Genomic DNA, 18,173 nt, shown 5'->3' with positions numbered 1-18,173 from the left:
GGCAGGATTCGAACCTGAGACCGTAACGGTCGCGCGGTTCCAGACTCAAGCGCCTACAACCACTCGGCCACTCTGGCCGGCGCATCTGCCTGAAATCGGCCTTTTTCACGCACCAGTTTTTTTTTTCTTTCCGAGGACGATTTTTTGTACCGGTGTTTGGCAGAAAACAAGCAAAATTAAAATGAAAGTTTGAACGCTGTGGAGGTTGCGACTTCCCTCGCAGTGAGCAACTTCAACGAAGGGTATTCAGCAATTCTGAAGACCATGACAACGAGGGGCGTCACCCTGGGACTCCATTCCATGCAGTTCGCCAAGCATTCTGACGACCACCTGATTCAAGCGGCCGAAAACCGCTCGTCACCGGCCGTACGAGCGACTCTATAGCAGCGCAGGATGGCCCAGATCAACGCCCTATATGAGGAAGACGAAGGACTGTTTCATGGACACGGAATAGCAGATTCAACGTACGTTGCATAATATTGCATTTATACAGGGCTATTACAAATGATTGAAGCGATTTCATAAATTCACTGTAGCTCCATTCATTGACATATAGTCACGACGCACTACAGATACGTAGAAAAACTCATAAAGTTTTGTTCGGCTGAAGCTGCACTTCAGGTTTCTGCCGCCAGAGCGCTCGAGAGCGCAGTGAGACAAAATGGCGACAGGAGCCGAGAAAGCGTACGTCGTGCTTGAAATGCACTCACATCAGTCATAACAGTGCAAGGACGAAGTTCAACAAAGATCCACCAACTGCTAACTCCATTCGGCGATGGTACGCGCAGTTTAAAGCTTCTGGATGCCTCTGTAAGGGGAAACCAACGGGTCGGCCTGCAGTGAGCGAAGAAACGGTTGAACGCGTGCGGGCAAGTTTCACGCGTAGCCCGCGGAAGTCGACGAATAAAGCAAGCAGGGAGCTAAACGTACCACAGCCGACGGTTTGGAAAATCTTACGGAAAAGGCTAAAGCAGAAGCCTTCCAGTTTACAATTGCTACAAGCCCTGAGATCCGATGACAAAGTCAAACGCTTTGAATTTTCGGCGCGGTTGCAACAGCTCATGGAAGAGGATGCGTTCAGTGCGAAACTTGTTTTCAGTGATGAAGCAACATTTTTTCTTAATGGTGAAGTGAGCAGACACAATGTGTGAATCTGGGCGGTAGAGAATCCTCACGCATTCGTGCAGCAAAATCGCAATTCACCAAAAGTTAACGTGTTTTGTGCAATCTCACGGTTTAAAGTTTACGACCCCTTTTTCTTCTGCGAAAAAAGCTTTACAGGACACGTGTATCTGGACATGCTGGAAAATTGACTCATGCCACAACTGGAGACCGACAGCGCCGACTTCATCTTTCAACAGGATGGTGCTCCACCGCACTTCCATCATGATGTTCGGCATTTCTTAAACAGGAGATTGGAAAACCGATGGATCGGTCGTGGTGGAGATCATGATCAGCAATTCATGTCATGGCCTCCACGCTCTCCCGACTTAACCCCATGCGATTTCTTTCTGTGGCGTTATGTGAAAGATTCAGTGTTTAAACCTCCTCTACCAAGAAACGTGCCAGAGCTGGGAGCTCGCATAAACGATGCTTTCGAACTCATTGATGGGGACATGCTGCGCCGAGTGTGGGAGGAACTTGATTATCGGCTTGATGTCTGCCGAATCACTAAAGGGGCACATATCGAACATTTGTGAATGCCTAAAAAACCTTTTTGAGTTTTTGTATGTGTGTACAAAGCATTGTGAAAATATCTCAAATAATAAAGTTATTGTAGAGTTGTGAAATCACTTCAATCATTTGTAATAACCCTGTATGTAGTCAAAACTTCAAACGCGTTTTTCTAGAAATGACAATTTTTTTTATCGCGCGGTATGGTAATTTCAAATCTACTGAACCGATTGGCATGATTCTTTGTTTCCGACGAAGCTAACTAAATTGTCTAGCAGTTGTACCGCTTTTATTCTGATCCGTCAACTATAAATATTTTTACTTGGCCGACGAAGTCTAAAAATCGATGGAAAAAACCCTATTTTTTTCAAATGGCAGCCATTTTGTTTCCTATGGTCTAAATAACTTAAGTGAGGTAGAACTCTTAAAGAATCTTATATACTTTGCAAACGTCAACTTAATTTTGATTTCAGACGAGCCGGCTGACCTGTGACATACCACATGTGTAGGTCTACATCGAAATTTTATTTCGTTCCGAGGGCACTTCCGCCTTTGCTCTTCGACATTTCCGGTTTGTAGAGGAAATATCACTAAACATCTTGACAAAATTTGACATTGATATCTATTATACATCCCGAGAAAAAAATTATCAAAGAACATGCTTTTTTTGGGCCAAAAGATAGTGTATCTCCCCTTAAAGAGAAGAACTGCCGTAAGCATACCAGATGCCACTTTGGTAGTCACATGTACAGGGATCTCGAACGTCTTGTGGCAGAGTGCTACAGTTTGAGGCGTCATTCTATCCGCTTGACCCTAGCGGAACTTGTAGCTTTCCTCAGTGTTCGCTCTATGCTGTAGCATTGCGAGTGGAAATACGTCAGGGTGCCATTCTAAGGGCCTGCATTGTCTAAAAGCTACAAAGACAGACTGCCGTCGGCCTGTTTAAACTGTCACTATCTAATCAGATCCGGAGAATAGTGATTTCAGGCCAACCTGTCTCGACATTTACTGTATGTCAGACGTTTCGCGATAACTACGCTGTAGCAGATAAAATTGCGAAGGATGTACCTGACACGCGGTAGACGTGATGGTTTGGTGTGATACTGGAAACCATACGTTTACTATTACACACAGAAGAAAATACTGGCAGCCGTCGTTGATCATATTCTAATGTGGCACAGCACACTGTAAATATCGCACTAAAATTACGTCATTTGTCTTCGAATGTGCGAAAGAAATTGCAATAAAATTGAGCCGTTTGTCTTCTAGTGCGAGCTGGAAACGGCACTAAAATGGCGCCATTGATCTTCGAATCAGTACGCCCGCATCTCGTGGTCGTGCGGTAGTGTTCTCGCTTCCCACGCCCGGGTTTCCGGGTTCGATTTCCGGCGGGGTCAGGGATTTTCTCTGCCTCGTGATGGCTGGGTGTTGTGTGCTGTCCTTAGGTTAGTTAGGTTTAAGTAGTTCTAAGTTCTAGGGGACTGATGGCCATAGAAGTTACAGGGTGTTTCAAAAATGACCGGTATATTTGAAACGGCAATAAAAACTAAACGAGCAGCGATAGAAATACACCGTTTGTTGCAGTATGCTTGGGACAACAGTACATTTTCAGGCAGACAAACTTTCGAAATTACAGTAGTTACAATTTTCTACAACAGATGGCGCTGCGGTCTGGGAAACTCTATAGTACGATATTTTTCACATATCCACCATGCGTAGCAATAATATGGCGTAGTCTCTTAATGAAATTACCTGAAACCTTTGACAACGTGTCTGGCGGAATGGCTTCACATGCAGATGAGATGTATTGCTTCAGCTGTTCAATTGTTTCTGGATTCTGGCGGTACACCTGGTCTTTCAAGTGTCCCCACAGAAAGAAGTCACAGGGGTTCATGTCTGGCGAATAGGGAGGCCAATCCACGCCGCCTCCTGTATGTTTCGGATAGCCCAAAGCAATCACACGATCATCGAAATATTCATTCAGGAAATTAAAGACGTCGGCCGTGCGATGTGGCCGGGCACCATCTTGCATAAACAACGAGGTGTTCGCAGTGTCGTCTAAGGCAGTTTGTACCGCCACAAATTCACGAAGAATGTCCAGATAGCGTGATGCAGTAATCGTTTCGGATCTGAAAAATGGGCCAATGATTCCTTTGGAAGAAATGGCGGCCCAGACCAGTACTTTTTGAGGATGCAGGGACGATGGGACTGCAACATGGGGCTTTTCGGTTCCCCATATGCGCCAGCTCTGTTTATTGACGAAGCCGTCCAGGTAAAAATAAGCTTCGTCAGTAAACAAAATGCTGCCCACATGCATATCGCCGTCATCAATCCTGTGCACTATATCGTTAGCGAATGTGTCTTGCAGCAATGGTAGCGGCGCTGAGGGGTTGCCGCGTTTGAATTTTGTATGGATAGAGGTGTAAACTCTGGCGCATGAGACGATACGTGGACGTTGGCGTCATTTGAACCGCAGCTGCAACACAGCGAACGGAAACCCGAGGCCGCTGTCGGATCACCTGCTGCACTAGCTGCGCGTTGCCCTCTGTGATTGCCATACGCGGTCGCCCTACCTTTCCAGCATGTTCATCCGTCACGTTCCCAGTCCGTTGAAATTTTTCAAACAGATCCTTTTTTGTATCGCTTTTCGGTCCTTTGGTTACATTAAACCTCCGTTGAAAACTTCGTCTTGTTGCAACAACACTGTGTTCTAGGCGGTGGAATTCCAACACCAGAAAAATCCTCTGTTCTAAGGAATAAACCATGTTGTCCACAGCACACTTGCACATTGTGAACAGCACACGCTTACAGCAGAAAGACGACGTACAGAATGGCGCACCCACAGACTGTGTTGTCTTCTATATCTTTCACATCACTTGCAGCGCCATCTGTTGTTGAAAATTGTAACTACTGTAATTTCGAAAGTTTGTCCGCCTGAAAATGTACTGTTGTCCCAAGCATATTGCAACAAACTGTGTATTTCTATTGCTGCTCGTTTAGTTTTTATTGCCGTTTCAAATATACCGGTCATTTTTGAAACACCCTGTAAGTCCCATAGTGCTCAGAGCCATTTGAACCATTTTTTCGAATCAGTACTGTTATACAAATAAAACAGATGCAAACATGTTCTGTTACGGTCTATCCACGATAACTAGAAACTAATATCGAGTGCTGAAATGTTGGTCAGCCACGCCACGTTCAACTCAGAGAAGGGACGCCACTGTCTGTTTCCAACTGTGCATGCGCTGATGTGACGTCATCCCATCCAGCATTACGAGGGTTACGCTGATCACTGCACCAGGGCAGTATTTTTCTTTGAAAGTGCTTGAAACGTATTGTGCAAGCATAGGCTATGAGGAATTCTTGAGGAGCAGTTGACGTAACAGTGCCATGGTCATCTACAATACTGCAAGTGATTGCGATGTAGTATTCTACCGTTTGTTACTGGAATCTGGATAGAATAATACAATAAGCGACTGAGGGAAGAAAGAAAATAAAGAAAGAGAAGAAATGGTAAAATGCACTGACTGGCAATTCAACGGCTGAGGCTCAATTCCAGTTTCTACAGTGATATAAACATTTTTTATTTTATTTTATTCCTCGCAATGTTAAACAATTAATTATAAAATTCAAATATATTTAAGCAGTTCAATTTATATATGTAAAATAAATATATTTGATTTAGATACGATTACTATCCCTGTGAGTCAGGGATAGTTGTAGCACTTCGGTAAAATTTTTAGACGAGCAGCCACTGGAAGAAAATACACACAAAAAACTGTTAAGTTTTAAGACAATGGTTACATCCACGGTCTGTAGGTACACCTTGCAACCTCCCCCTCACTTATCGACCTTATTGACAGTGAAAATTTAAACAGCGTGTACCTAATGGAAATTTGGGAAAAGCAGTCGTCACCGAAGTTAATTTGTCGGTAAAGAGGGAGGAAAGGGTTATATCTAAATGAAAGGAAAAATGCTAATGAAACTGGTGGAAATTAATTTTGAAAAGGGGTAAAATTAATAAAGAAAGTAAATGTGCGGCCGTTACGTTAACAATTAACTAGCGGTAATTAGATATTTGAGATTTGGGGAAAATTACGGTCGCCAGTCCTAAGGACAATTACTATAGTAACTGAAAAAGAAAGGTTATTACACATATAATTAGCACTAGAAGCATGGCAACTGAATGTTGAAACGTGTACTGTGGAAACTGAAAGTTCGTCAGAAGTAATAAATTTCGCTACACTTTGACTTAATTTAGCAAAAGAATTAATGAAACTGGAAAATCGAATGTTAATTTAGTGACTGAAGTTAATAGTTAGCTTTCTTTCAGAAGCACATAGAAATTCAGTAAAATATGGTTAGTCTTGGACTACCTCAACAATAATTTCAAAAGCTACTTGAATCTACGCAATTTAGAAATAAGAGATATAACTTTGAACTTGAATTAAATGATTCCGAACAATTAACAATAGTAAAATTTAGTACATATCAAGCTTAGCTGCAGTCACAGGTAAGCTAAAATACGGTAACAAAACTCGCACTCTTAATTTGTGCTTGTGTAATCTAAATATTGTAGCCAGCTATGAATACCTTAACTGAACTTTGAAATTAAAGCAGTGAAATCGAATGATGCGTTTGAATTTCAATGACACTCGGGTTCATTCCAGAAAGGGAAGGGACCCTGCTTGGTAATGCAACTGGGACAATGAGCAACAAACGTTCATGCTAAGTTGCTGTAATTTTGTGATGCAACAATTTTAAAAGTTTGAAAAGCTGAGGTCTGCCATACAGTTCTAAAACTTTACGTGCTTCCAGACTTCCTTGTTGGTTGATTGAAGGTTTGAAGCCGTCGATCGAGGAGGTGGCGACAGTCACTCATTGTCGGCCGTTGCTGTTGCAGAAGCTGGATGTTGGCGCGCCTTCTTCTCGACACGGTCACCAGGCGAAACGGGCTCTTGATGTGCGCCAGCTAATGCTTCCCGTCCGCGACACCATGTCAGAAACTATCATCGCAAGTCGAGAGCAATTACATGCTGCCAAACCCCGAAAGCGCGGCAACTCGTGGGAGCTTCACACAACACACCTGCTCCACTGCACCACCCCAGCCAGACTCTCCCTCTCTGCCCGCGCTCCACGCGACAGAGTTAACACTACCAAAGATCCTCAACACTTTGGTTCTCCACACGACCTATCGATGTATTCGTTCGAGAGCATAGTTTTCCCTAGGCCAGACCCAGCGTATAAATACAAATAATATTCACAAAAGAAATCAATTATAAATCGACATAAATGCATATATATACAAATAGTAAAACAATTACAATATATAAAGACACAGAAATGTCATATCTTGAGGTAACAAAACAAGAAAAAAGAATTATAGTACAATAGATGGAAATAGGAGGATATGCATTTCTGGCGTTACAACCTTTACCCCGCAAGTCGGCATACTATGAGTGGCGGAGTGTTCTTCTGTTACTAACGTCATTTCCCACCATCCCAGTTCGATTCGTCAATGGTCCATGGGATAAACAGACTATTGATACACATCTGTATGAGACGCTGTACAGGAAACCACGGTCTAGTGGTAGGGTCTTTGACTAGTAATCAAAACTTTTTCAGTCCTGTGTTCGAGCCTCACTACTGCTCGAATTCTGAATGGAAATCATCAGCAATGGCGACAGATGACTTTCGGCACAAGAAGTCATCCTCGTACTGGCAAAGGCCTTGTCAAAGGGGGAGGAGGAACGGAGAAGGTCCCAGGACACCGTCTTGCCCTTAATGTGGGGAACTGTCCCCAAATGCGAAAGAATCAGCAATGACCAAGGTGTAGAGGGCAATGGAAACCACTCCATTACATACACATAAAGTGTATTCACATGACATGTGGCTTGTAAATGAAAAAAGATTGTCATAAGATTCCGGACCAGTCCCCCATTCGGACCTCTGGGAGAGGATTGCGAAGGAAGAGGTCAACACGTGAAAAAGATTAACCAACGAAGGAATAACACTCTACGAGTCGGGAGTGGAATGTGTGGAGCTGGAACGTAGTAGGTAATCCAAAAAATCTGATAACGGAAATGCTAAGGCTGGATCTAGATATAGTGGGGGTCAGTGTGTAACGTCGACAGCGGTCGCCTTCAAACGGCTATCGATGCTAATGTTTTACCTCTACGAGGAATTTTTAAGTAGTTGTGACCGTGAGGTGACCTAATGGAAACACAACAATCAAACTGGGATTCGTTTCAGAAACACTCCAGCAAAATATAACCAACAGTAAACGGTGAGTCAGGAACAACCGTTCTTCCAACACAAAAGCAAGTTGTAACATTACATATTAAAACAGGTTGCCAGCCTAATTAGGCGTTCTAGTGTTAAGCAAAATGATAAAGCAGAAGGCATTGCCAAGGCTAACATAATTTTTCTTGACATAAACACACCAAACCTTTTCCTTGTAACTTTTCATACTACAACGCAGTAAGCTAACCTTGCAGATAAATGTGCTACTAACAAATAAATGGCCAATGAGATAGTAAACAGTAACATATTCCTCTCAACAACACATACCTTAAATGAACTAGGTGTAACATTTATAAAAGCAGTTACCGACACACATGAAATTAGTGGCAATACCGAACAGGAAAAAGCTTGAAATGATCCTAAATTTAAATCAGGGGGTCTGCTAATGATCCTAATATATTACGTCATTGCTTAGTACAGGGTCTCTATGCCTGTGCATTAACCAGCTTGCATTAAAAGACATAACACAGTAAATAGTTCTTTCTTAAACTCTGTTTGGGGCAACTAGACAGAATGCAAATATAACTACACTGGCTCTGAAGGCGCCTTTGCATTGCTTCATTAACTAACTAGCCTAGTACACGAGGACCCTTAAACTCTCATGGTTTGAAGAAACTTGCTCATTAACTAAACTACACCAGAATTTATGACAAATGGTAAGTATTCCTATAGTTAATTATTAATTAAGTAAAGCACAACAAACTCTAACTCTTTAAATAACAAATGTGCTTTCATAAGCAGTCTTTTGATCTTCTCAAAAGCATAACTGGTGGCGCAAATGACAACACAACATTAAATTCAAGTTCAACCACTTTCTCATTATAAATTAGGACACCCAGAATTAAATTCACTAGGAAAGGATTCCTGTCCCTGCTTGTGGCTTGGGATAATCAAGGGTGTAAGACAGAGTTTTTAGCGACACCACAATTATTATTATAAAATCAACCAAATTTCACAAATACCTGGTTCATATTTAAAACCTTTTTCAAGCACTTTTTGTTCCTTTGGGGACAGAACCAAGTTCGATAAGTTAATTACAGTTGCGAAAAATTTTGTTTACAGTTTGAGGTTAGAGGTTCACTCACCATCCTAATCACAGATAATTTCTTGTTCTGCCGCAAAAATACGTCGTGAATAAGATCACTTACACTTTGACGAAATTCTCGATCGAAAACATCGAACTCACACGGGTGTAACCTAGATGCGATTGTCATATGTACCACTTTTAGATGTGTACACACGTTGTCACGAACACGATACCATTTCTTCATTTCTTCCTTTATCCACGTGTATCTTGCTATGTCAACGGCTTTGTTTGCTGCGCCGCAAGCCGTTGACGTCGCAAGATACACGTGGATAAAGGAAGAAATGAAGAAATTGTATCGTGTTCGTGACGACGTGTGTACACATCTAAATGTGGTACATATGGCAATCACATCTAGGTTACACCCGTGTGAGTTCGATGTTTTCGATCGAGAAGTTCGTCAAAGTGTTAGTGATCTTATTCACGACGTATTTTTGCGGCAGAACAAGAAATTATCTGTGATTAGGAATGTGAGTGAACCTCTAACCTCAAATCATCATCATCATCATCATTTATGACTGATTATGCCTTTCAGCGTTCAGTCTGGAGCATAGCCCCCCTTATACAGTTCCTCCATTGTCCCCTATTCAGTGCTAACATTGGTGCCTCTTCTGATGTTAAACCTATTACTTCAAAATCATTCGTAACCGAATCCAGGTACCTTCTCCTCGGTCTGCCCTGACTCCTCCTACCCTCTACTGCTGAATCCATGAGTCTCTTGGGTAACCTTGCTTCTCCCATGCGTGTAACATGACCCCACCATTTAAGCCTGTTCGCCCTGACTGCTACATCTATAGAGTTCATTCCCAATTTTTCTTTGATTTCCTCATTGTGGACACCCTCCTGCCGTTGTTCCCATCTACTAGTACCTGCAATCATCCTAGCTACTTTCATATACGTAATCTCAACCTTGTTGATAAGGTAACCTGAATCCACCCAGCTTTCGCTCCCATACAACAAAGTTGGTCGAAAGATTGAACGGTGCACAGATAACTTAGTCTTGGTACTGACTTCCTTCTTGCAGAAGAGAGTAGATCGTAGCTGAGCGCTCACTGCATTAGCTTTGCTACACCTCGCTTCCAGTTCTTTCACTATGTTGCCATCCTGTGAGAATATGCATCCTAAGTACTTGAAACCGTCCACCTGTTCTAACTTTGTTCCTCCTATTTGGCACTCAATCCGTTTATATTTCTTTCCCACTGACATTACTTTCGTTTTGGAGATGCTAATCTTCATACCATAGTCCTTACATTTCTGATCTAGCTCTGAAATATTACTTTGAAAACTTTCAATCGAATCTGCCATCACAACTAAGTCATCCGCATATGCAAGACTGCTTATTTTGTGTTCACATATCTTAATCTCACCCAGCCAGTCTATTGTTTTCAACATATGATCCATAAATAATATGAACAACAGTGGAGACAGGTTGCAGCCTTGTCTTACCCCTGAAACTACTCTGAACCATGAACTCAATTTACCGTCAACTCTAACTGCTGCCTGACTATCCATGTAAAGACCTTTAATTGCTTGCAACAGTTTGCCTCCTATTCCATAATTTTGTAGAACAGACAATAACTTCCTCCTAGGAACCCGGTCATATGCCTTTTCTAGATCTATAAAGCATAGATACAATTCCCTGTTCCACTCATAACACTTCTCCATTATTTGCCGTAAGCTAAAGATCTGGTCCTGACAACCTCTAAGAGGCCTAAACCCACGCTGATTTTCATCCAATTGGTCCTCAACTAATACTCGCACTTTCCTTTCAACAATACCTGAGAAGATTTTACCAACAACGCTGATTAAAGAGATACCTCTGTAGTTGTTACAATCTTTTCTGTTTCCATGTTTAAAGATTGGTGTGATTACTGCTTTTGTCCAGTCTGATGGAACCTGTCCCGACTCCCAGGCCATTTCAATTATCCTGTGTAACCATTTAAGACCTGACATTCCACTGTATTTGATGAGTTCCGACTTAATTTCATCCACCCCAGCCGCTTTATTGCACTGCACTCTATTGACCATTTTTTCCAGTTCCTCAAATGTGATCCTATTTCCATCATCATTCCTATCCCATTCTACCTCGAAATCTGAAACATTACTGATCGCATTTTCACTTACATTGAGCAACTCTTCAAAATATTCCCTCCATCTGCCCAAGGCATCCACAGGATTCACCAGCAGTTTTCCTGACCTGTCCAAAATACTTGTCATTTCCTTCTTACCTCCCTTTCGAAGACTGCTAATTACACTCCAGAATGGTTTTCCAGCGGCTTGACCCATAGTCTCCAATCTGTTTCCAAAGTCTTCCCACGATTTCTTCTTGGATGCTGCAATTATCTGTTTGGCTTTGTTTCTTTCTTCAACATAACTTTGTCTGTCTACCTGGGTTCTGGTATGTAGCCATTTTTGATACGCCTTCTTTTTCCTTTTACAGGCTGCCTTGACTGTATCATTCATCCAAGGTGTTTGCTTCATCCTACTTTTACACACTACTGTTCCAAGACATTCTTTAGCCACTTCTAGTACTGTGTCCCTGTACCTTGTCCATTCCTTTTCCAATGACTGTAATTGACTACATTCAACTAACTGGTACCTTTCTGAGATCGCTGTTATGTACTTGTGCCTGATTTTCTTATCCTGAAGTTTCTCCACTCTTATCCTCCTACTTATGGACCTGACCTCCTGCACTTTCGGCCTCACAATCCCAATTTCACTGCAGATTAAATAATGATCAGTGTCATCAAAGAATCCCCTGAATACACGTGTGTCCCTCACAGCCTTCCTGAATCCCTGATCTGTTATTATATAGTCAATGACAGATCTGGTTCCCCTGCCTTCCCAAGTATACCGGTGAATGTTCTCTAACCTCAAACTGTAAACAAAATTTTTCGCAACGTGTAATTAACTTATCGAACTTGGTTATGTCCCCAAAGGAACAAAAAGTGCTTGAACAAGGTTTTAAATATGCTCCTGCCCACCCTCCATCAGAAAAGTCAAGAATACCTGGTTCATTTACAGAGTGCCAAATATAAAAAATTTAGTGGAAGGCTGGTGGTACTGGTGGTATAATTTGCAGTGGATATTAACCTGGTGGCACTGCAGTCATAGCAGTACTGTTGGCCTCGCCCTGTTACATATCTTATTGGTGTCGGAATTATATTTACAGGGCCAAATACCATGCCATGATAATGATATCACGAAATGCAGCATCCGAGGCCCATAAATACTGCCCTTAAGCTCTTCTGGCCTCAAAACTCCAGGAACATGAGCCACAATGATCCGCTACTGCTAGCGAGGTGTTAACCACAGCACTGCTCAGCCCACACTCGTTAACCGTCACAAAGGACGAGCTGCCACTTGCACGCCAACCACACCATTTCCACTCTCCCAGGATACTTCCGTTGCTGCGGGGCTTCCCCAAGTCTTTTACATTCAATACTACGTTCCCTAACTGTAGACCAAGTCATTTACAGTACACATACAACAATCGTTTCAGTAGTTATTTAAATTCAAAAGCTCATTTTAAACAACATCGTTCAAAAGTTTCACATAACTGAAACATGTATACATAATCAAAGAATTTCCATGAGAGATACAACATTGTATATAAGCAATACTACAAACTGACAGATAAAAAATGGTCAAAAATAGGTGTAATAAGTGATGTGAAATGGAAATAGCAAGGATTTGTGGTCAGACGAGAATAGCATAATATTAGCGACACAGTATAACGGGAGTAGGATTCGTTAGAGTAACAAGGTACGGCAGAGTATGCGTTATTGTGGACAGATCAGTGGCAACGTGGTTCCCATCAGAGTCACAACAAACCAATAACAATAGTTCAGGCATACATACAGAGTAAGTATATAAAGATACTGAATACGTAATGCCGTTCCTAAAGAGAGATGAAAATCTAATAGTGATGGGGGATTGTAATGCCGTTGTAGGGGAGAAAGTAGAAGAAAGGGTGAAAGGATGATGATGATGATGTTTGGTTTGTGGGGCGCTCAACCGCGCGGTTATCAGCGCCCGTACAAATTCCCAACCTTTTCTCAGTCCAAAATCGCCGCTTTCATGAAGTATGATGACAACACAGGTACCCAGTCAGCTCGAGGCAGTTGAAAATCCCTGACCCCGCCGGGAATCGAGAACGCGACTGCGAGACCACGATCTGCGGGGAGGGTGAAAGTAGAATATGGACTCAGTAGCAGGAATGAGAGAGAAGAATGAGCTCTGCAATAAATTTCAGCTAGTAACAGCGAATTTTCTGTTCAAGAATCACAAGGGAAGGAATAGTTGAAAGAGGTCGGGAGGTACAGGAAGATTTCAGTTAGATTACATTATGGTAAGGCTGGTATTCCGAAATCAGATATTAGACTGTAAGGCGTACCAAGCAGCAGATACAGACTCAGATCGCAATTTAATAAATATGATGAGCAGGCTGTAGTTTAAGAGGCTAGTCACGAAGAATCAATAAACAAAGAACTGCGATCAGGAAGCACGAAGGGATGAAGGGATACGCTTGAAAGTTCTCTGAAACTATAGATACCGCGATAAAGAATAATTCAGCAGGCAGTTCACTTGAAAAGGAATTGACATCTCTAAAAAGGGTAGACACGAAAGTTGGAAAGAAAAACATACCTACAAGGCAAGTATCTGTGAAAAATCGACAGGTAACAAAGGAAGAACTTCAGTTGTTCGACCAAAGAAATAATTTCAAAAACAAGCAGTGCCGGAAAATTTGGGAATACGGAAATACAAGTAGCATAATAATGAAATAAAAAGGAAGTGCAAAGAAGATGAGGTGAAATGACTGCATGAATATTATAAAAAAATTGAAAGAGAAATGAATGTTGGCAGGACTGGCTCAGCATACAGAAAAATTAAAACAGCATTTGGAAAAATTAAAGGCAAGGGCGGTAACATTTCGAGCGAAGTGTGAATTCCAGAGGGATGGGATAGGTTGAAAGAGTACACTGAACGCCTCTTGGAGAGGGAGATCTTGTTTGCTGACACAACAGAAGAAAAAACAGTAGACAACAGGGAATAGATAGGGGATCCAGTATTACAATTAGAATTTAAAAGACTTTTGGATGATTAAAGATCTAATAAGGCAGAAGGTACAGATAATATTCCATCGGAATTTCTGGAATCATGGGGGGGTGGGGGGGGGGGAGTGGTAACGTAACAACTATTCACGTTCGTGTGTAGATCCATGAGACTTGTGACATACCATTATAGTTTCGGAAGAAAACATCACCCACAAAATTCCGAAGACTACAAGAGCTGGAACTTGCGAGAATTATTGCACAGTAAGAATAACAGCTCATCAATCAAGCTACTGACAAAAATAACATCCAGTTGAATGCAAAAGAAAATTGAGGATCTGTAGATAGCGATAATTTTGGCTTTGTGAAAAGTAAAGGCACAAGAGAGGGAGTTATGACGTTGCGGTTGATAAAAGAAGCAAGACTGAAGAGAAATCAACAGATGTTCATACGATATGTTGACTTGGAAAGGCGTTCGACAGTGTAAAATAGTGCAACATGTTTGAAATTCTGAGAAAAACAGTGATGACTGTAGGGGATTATGGGTAATATGCAATATCTACAAGAAACAAGAGTGGACAATAAGACAGGAAGACAAAGGACGAAATGCCACGATTATAAAGGGTATAAGACAAGGATATAGTCTTTCGCCCCTACAGTTGAATCTTTACATAGAAGAAGCAGCGACGTAATTAAAAGAAAGATTCAAGACTGGGATTAAAATTAAGGGTGAAAAGTTGTCATTGACACGATTCATCGATGATAACGCCAACGTCAGTGAAAGTGAAGGAGAATTACAGGATCTTTTGTATGGAAAGAACTGTCTAATGAGTATAGAATATGGATTGGGAGTAAATCGCAGAAAGATGAAAATAATGAGATGTGGATGAATTGAGAACAGCGAGAAACTTAACATCAGAATTGGAGCTCACAAAGTAGATGAAGTTACGGAATACTGCTATTTACACAACAAAATGATGAATCCAGCAATAACTACATAAAACAAGACTATCTTAATCAAAAAGGACATTCCTGGTCAACAAAAATCCTTTTGGATTTCGGTCTCACCGCACTCTCTGAAATCGCAAAATATTCAGAAATGAACAGTAAAAGAATTATGATCGGTAAGGATATGAATGCAAGATGTCCCTTAGTGTGTCTAATAGTGTGAATAACAGTGTATTTTAAGACGACAGTATGCCATCTTAGACAATTTATAACACTCAAAACACTTGATAATGGCACTTTGAAGCCGAAATAATGATTGTGTAAGTGTAAATGTAACACTGAAAATAAACAACAGTCTAATGGCGGTACTGACTTTAAAGAAACATATTATGACGTGGCCCTGAATTATGAAAAACTTATCTAATCAGCTAGTCCACTCGAACATCGTGTACAGGCCAAGTGGAGAGCTACATGTACGGGCCACGTGGTGCCGCTTGACACATTCCCCAACGTAGATAAGATGGACTAGTAATACTGACAAGTCATTCGATCGGCTCCGTTGAACACGTAATTGACCTTAGCCTCTGGCATAAGGTATAGCCAACTTATGAAAATAATTTATCCTGTGACGCCTATTAAGATTTTATGTTGACAAGAAACTCTACTTGTGGGCATTTAATAGCGAGCATTCATTCTAGAGTACGATTATGCTACCTAGTCACTACCTAAAGCATGGCTTGCGATAATTCTTGTTTTGTCAATTTTGTTTATGACAAGAGCCGCTCGGCTCCATCTAATCTCGTGTACCATCATCTGATGCAACAAGGCCCACTGCTTCTGCACCTTCATTCGCGACTGGTTGGCTGATTTTTCAGCCTCTTTGACATCGGAAAAGACACTTAAAATTGAGTCTGACAGGGGTAAAAGCTGTAAAAGGGGAGTATGTGGTATGTGTAAGTATGATGGAGTAGGATTAATAAGGCATTTGAAAAACGAAAAACAATGTTCACTATTTTCCCGAACTGAATCGCACCGTTCCGCTCATCATTGTTGGACTAAGGGCATCCTTCATAACACCACAGAGCTGCTCCAGAATATAATAATAGCACAAAATGGAGTGAAAATAATTAAAATAATTAAATTTCCGGTTTTTATGATACTGGAGTATATTCTTATGCTGGAGGACTGTAACATTCAGATTTTCAAATAGATGCTTTCAAGAGCAATTATCATTTATCTTAATTTCCTCTGTGGAATCTTTACAAAAAGTGAGAATACCTCAGTGCATATGTTAGTATATATGGAGGTGCGCAACAGACACTTTATTACTAGTGGTAATTTTGTTCATCTGTGGATGACTTTTAAAAGGCTATAGCCTTGTGTCATATTGATGTATTTATAGGCATGGTTACGCAAGGTCGTGATAGGTACCCTGCCTTACGGTATTAACGATCCCAGCATTTGCCTGTAATACTTTAACGAAACAACGGAAAACCTAAATCAGGCCGGCTGAACATAAATTTTAGCCTCCATTCTGCAGAATGAGTGGCCGGTCTGTTTAAAATAGTGCTGCATCATTCGCTTCTTCTCTCGTGTACATTACTATTTTGTTTACACGGTTCATGCAGATGAGTTACGTTATTACGTAAAAAGTTTGTGGTACATTTTCCATTCATTTCTCAACATCAGCCACTGCACACATTATCACCTGACATCAGGATCATGGAGATGACTTGTGGCGTCCAGTTTGTGTACTGCAACTTTGCACTGGTATTCCTGAAAACTGAGTCAACAAAAAAATGTTGAAATGTGTGTGAAATCTTGTGGGACTTAACTGCTAAGGTCATCAGTCCCTAAGCTTAGACACTACTTAACCTAAATTATCCTAAGGACAAACACACACACCCATGCTCGAACCTCCGCCGGGACCAGCCGCACAGTCCGTGACTGCAGCGCCTGAGACCGCTCGGCTAATCCCGCGCAGCTGAGTCAATATCCAACTACACTCCTGGAAATTGAAATAAGAACACCGTGAATTCATTGTCCCAGGAAGGGGAAACTTTATTGACACATTCCTGGGGTCAGATACATCACATGATCACACTGACAGAACCACAGGCACATAGACACAGGCAACAGAGCATGCACAATGTCGGCACTAGTACAGTGTATATCCACCTTTCGCAGCAATGCAGGCTGCTATTCTCCCATGGAGACGATCGTAGAGATGCTGGATGTAGTCCTGTGGAACGGCTTGCCATGCCATTTCCACCTGGCGCCTCAGTTGGACCAGCGTTCGTGCTGGACGTGCAGACCGCGTGAGACGACGCTTCATCCAGTCCCAAACATGCTCAATGGGGGACAGATCCGGAGATCTTGCTGGCCAGGGTAGTTGACTTACACCTTCTAGAGCACGTTGGGTGGCACGGGATACATGCGGACGTGCATTGTCCTGTTGGAACAGCAAGTTCCCTTGCCGGTCTAGGAATGGTAGAACGATGGGTTCGATGACGGTTTGGATGTACCGTGCACTATTCAGTGTCCCCTCGACGATCACCAGTGGTGTACGGCCAGTGTAGGAGATCGCTCCCCACACCATGATGCCGGGTGTTGGCCCTGTGTGCCTCGGTCGTATGCAGTCCTGATTGTGGCGCTCACCTGCACGGCGCCAAACACGCATACGACCATCATTGGCACCAAGGCAGAAGCGACTCTCATCGCTGAAGACGACACGTCTCCATTCGTCCCTCCATTCACGCCTGTCGCGATACCACTGGAGGCGGGCTGCACGATGTTGGGGCGTGAGCGGAAGACGGCCTAACGGTGTGCGGGACCGTAGCCCAGCTTCATGGAGACGGTTGCGAATGGTCCTCGCCGATACCCCAGGAGCAACAGTGTCCCTAATGTGCTGGGAAGTGGCGGTGCGGTCCCCTACGGCACTGCGTAGAATCCTACGGTCTTGGCGTGCATCCGTGCGTCGCTGCGGTCCGGTCCCAGGTCGACGGGCACGTGCACCTTCCGCCGACCACTGGCGACAACATCGATGTACTGTGGAGACCTCACGCCCCACGTGTTGAGCAATTCGGCGGTACGTCCACCCGGCCTCCCGC

The 18,173-nt window shown here is 42.5% G+C and overlaps 1 protein-coding gene across 1 annotated transcript in view; it reads left to right on the top strand.

The window, feature by feature from the left end:
- Positions 1 to 18,173, top strand: part of LOC126163173 (UDP-glucosyltransferase 2-like) — a 188,681-nt gene that overhangs the window by 58,031 nt on the left and 112,477 nt on the right. The window lies entirely within an intron of this gene.

Source organism: Schistocerca cancellata, chromosome 2 (assembly GCF_023864275.1).
Source record: "Schistocerca cancellata isolate TAMUIC-IGC-003103 chromosome 2, iqSchCanc2.1, whole genome shotgun sequence".
NCBI classification, from domain to species: domain Eukaryota; kingdom Metazoa; phylum Arthropoda; class Insecta; order Orthoptera; family Acrididae; genus Schistocerca; species Schistocerca cancellata.
Note: the sequence above shows the minus strand (reverse complement) of the source record. Positions and strands in the feature narration are given on the sequence as shown.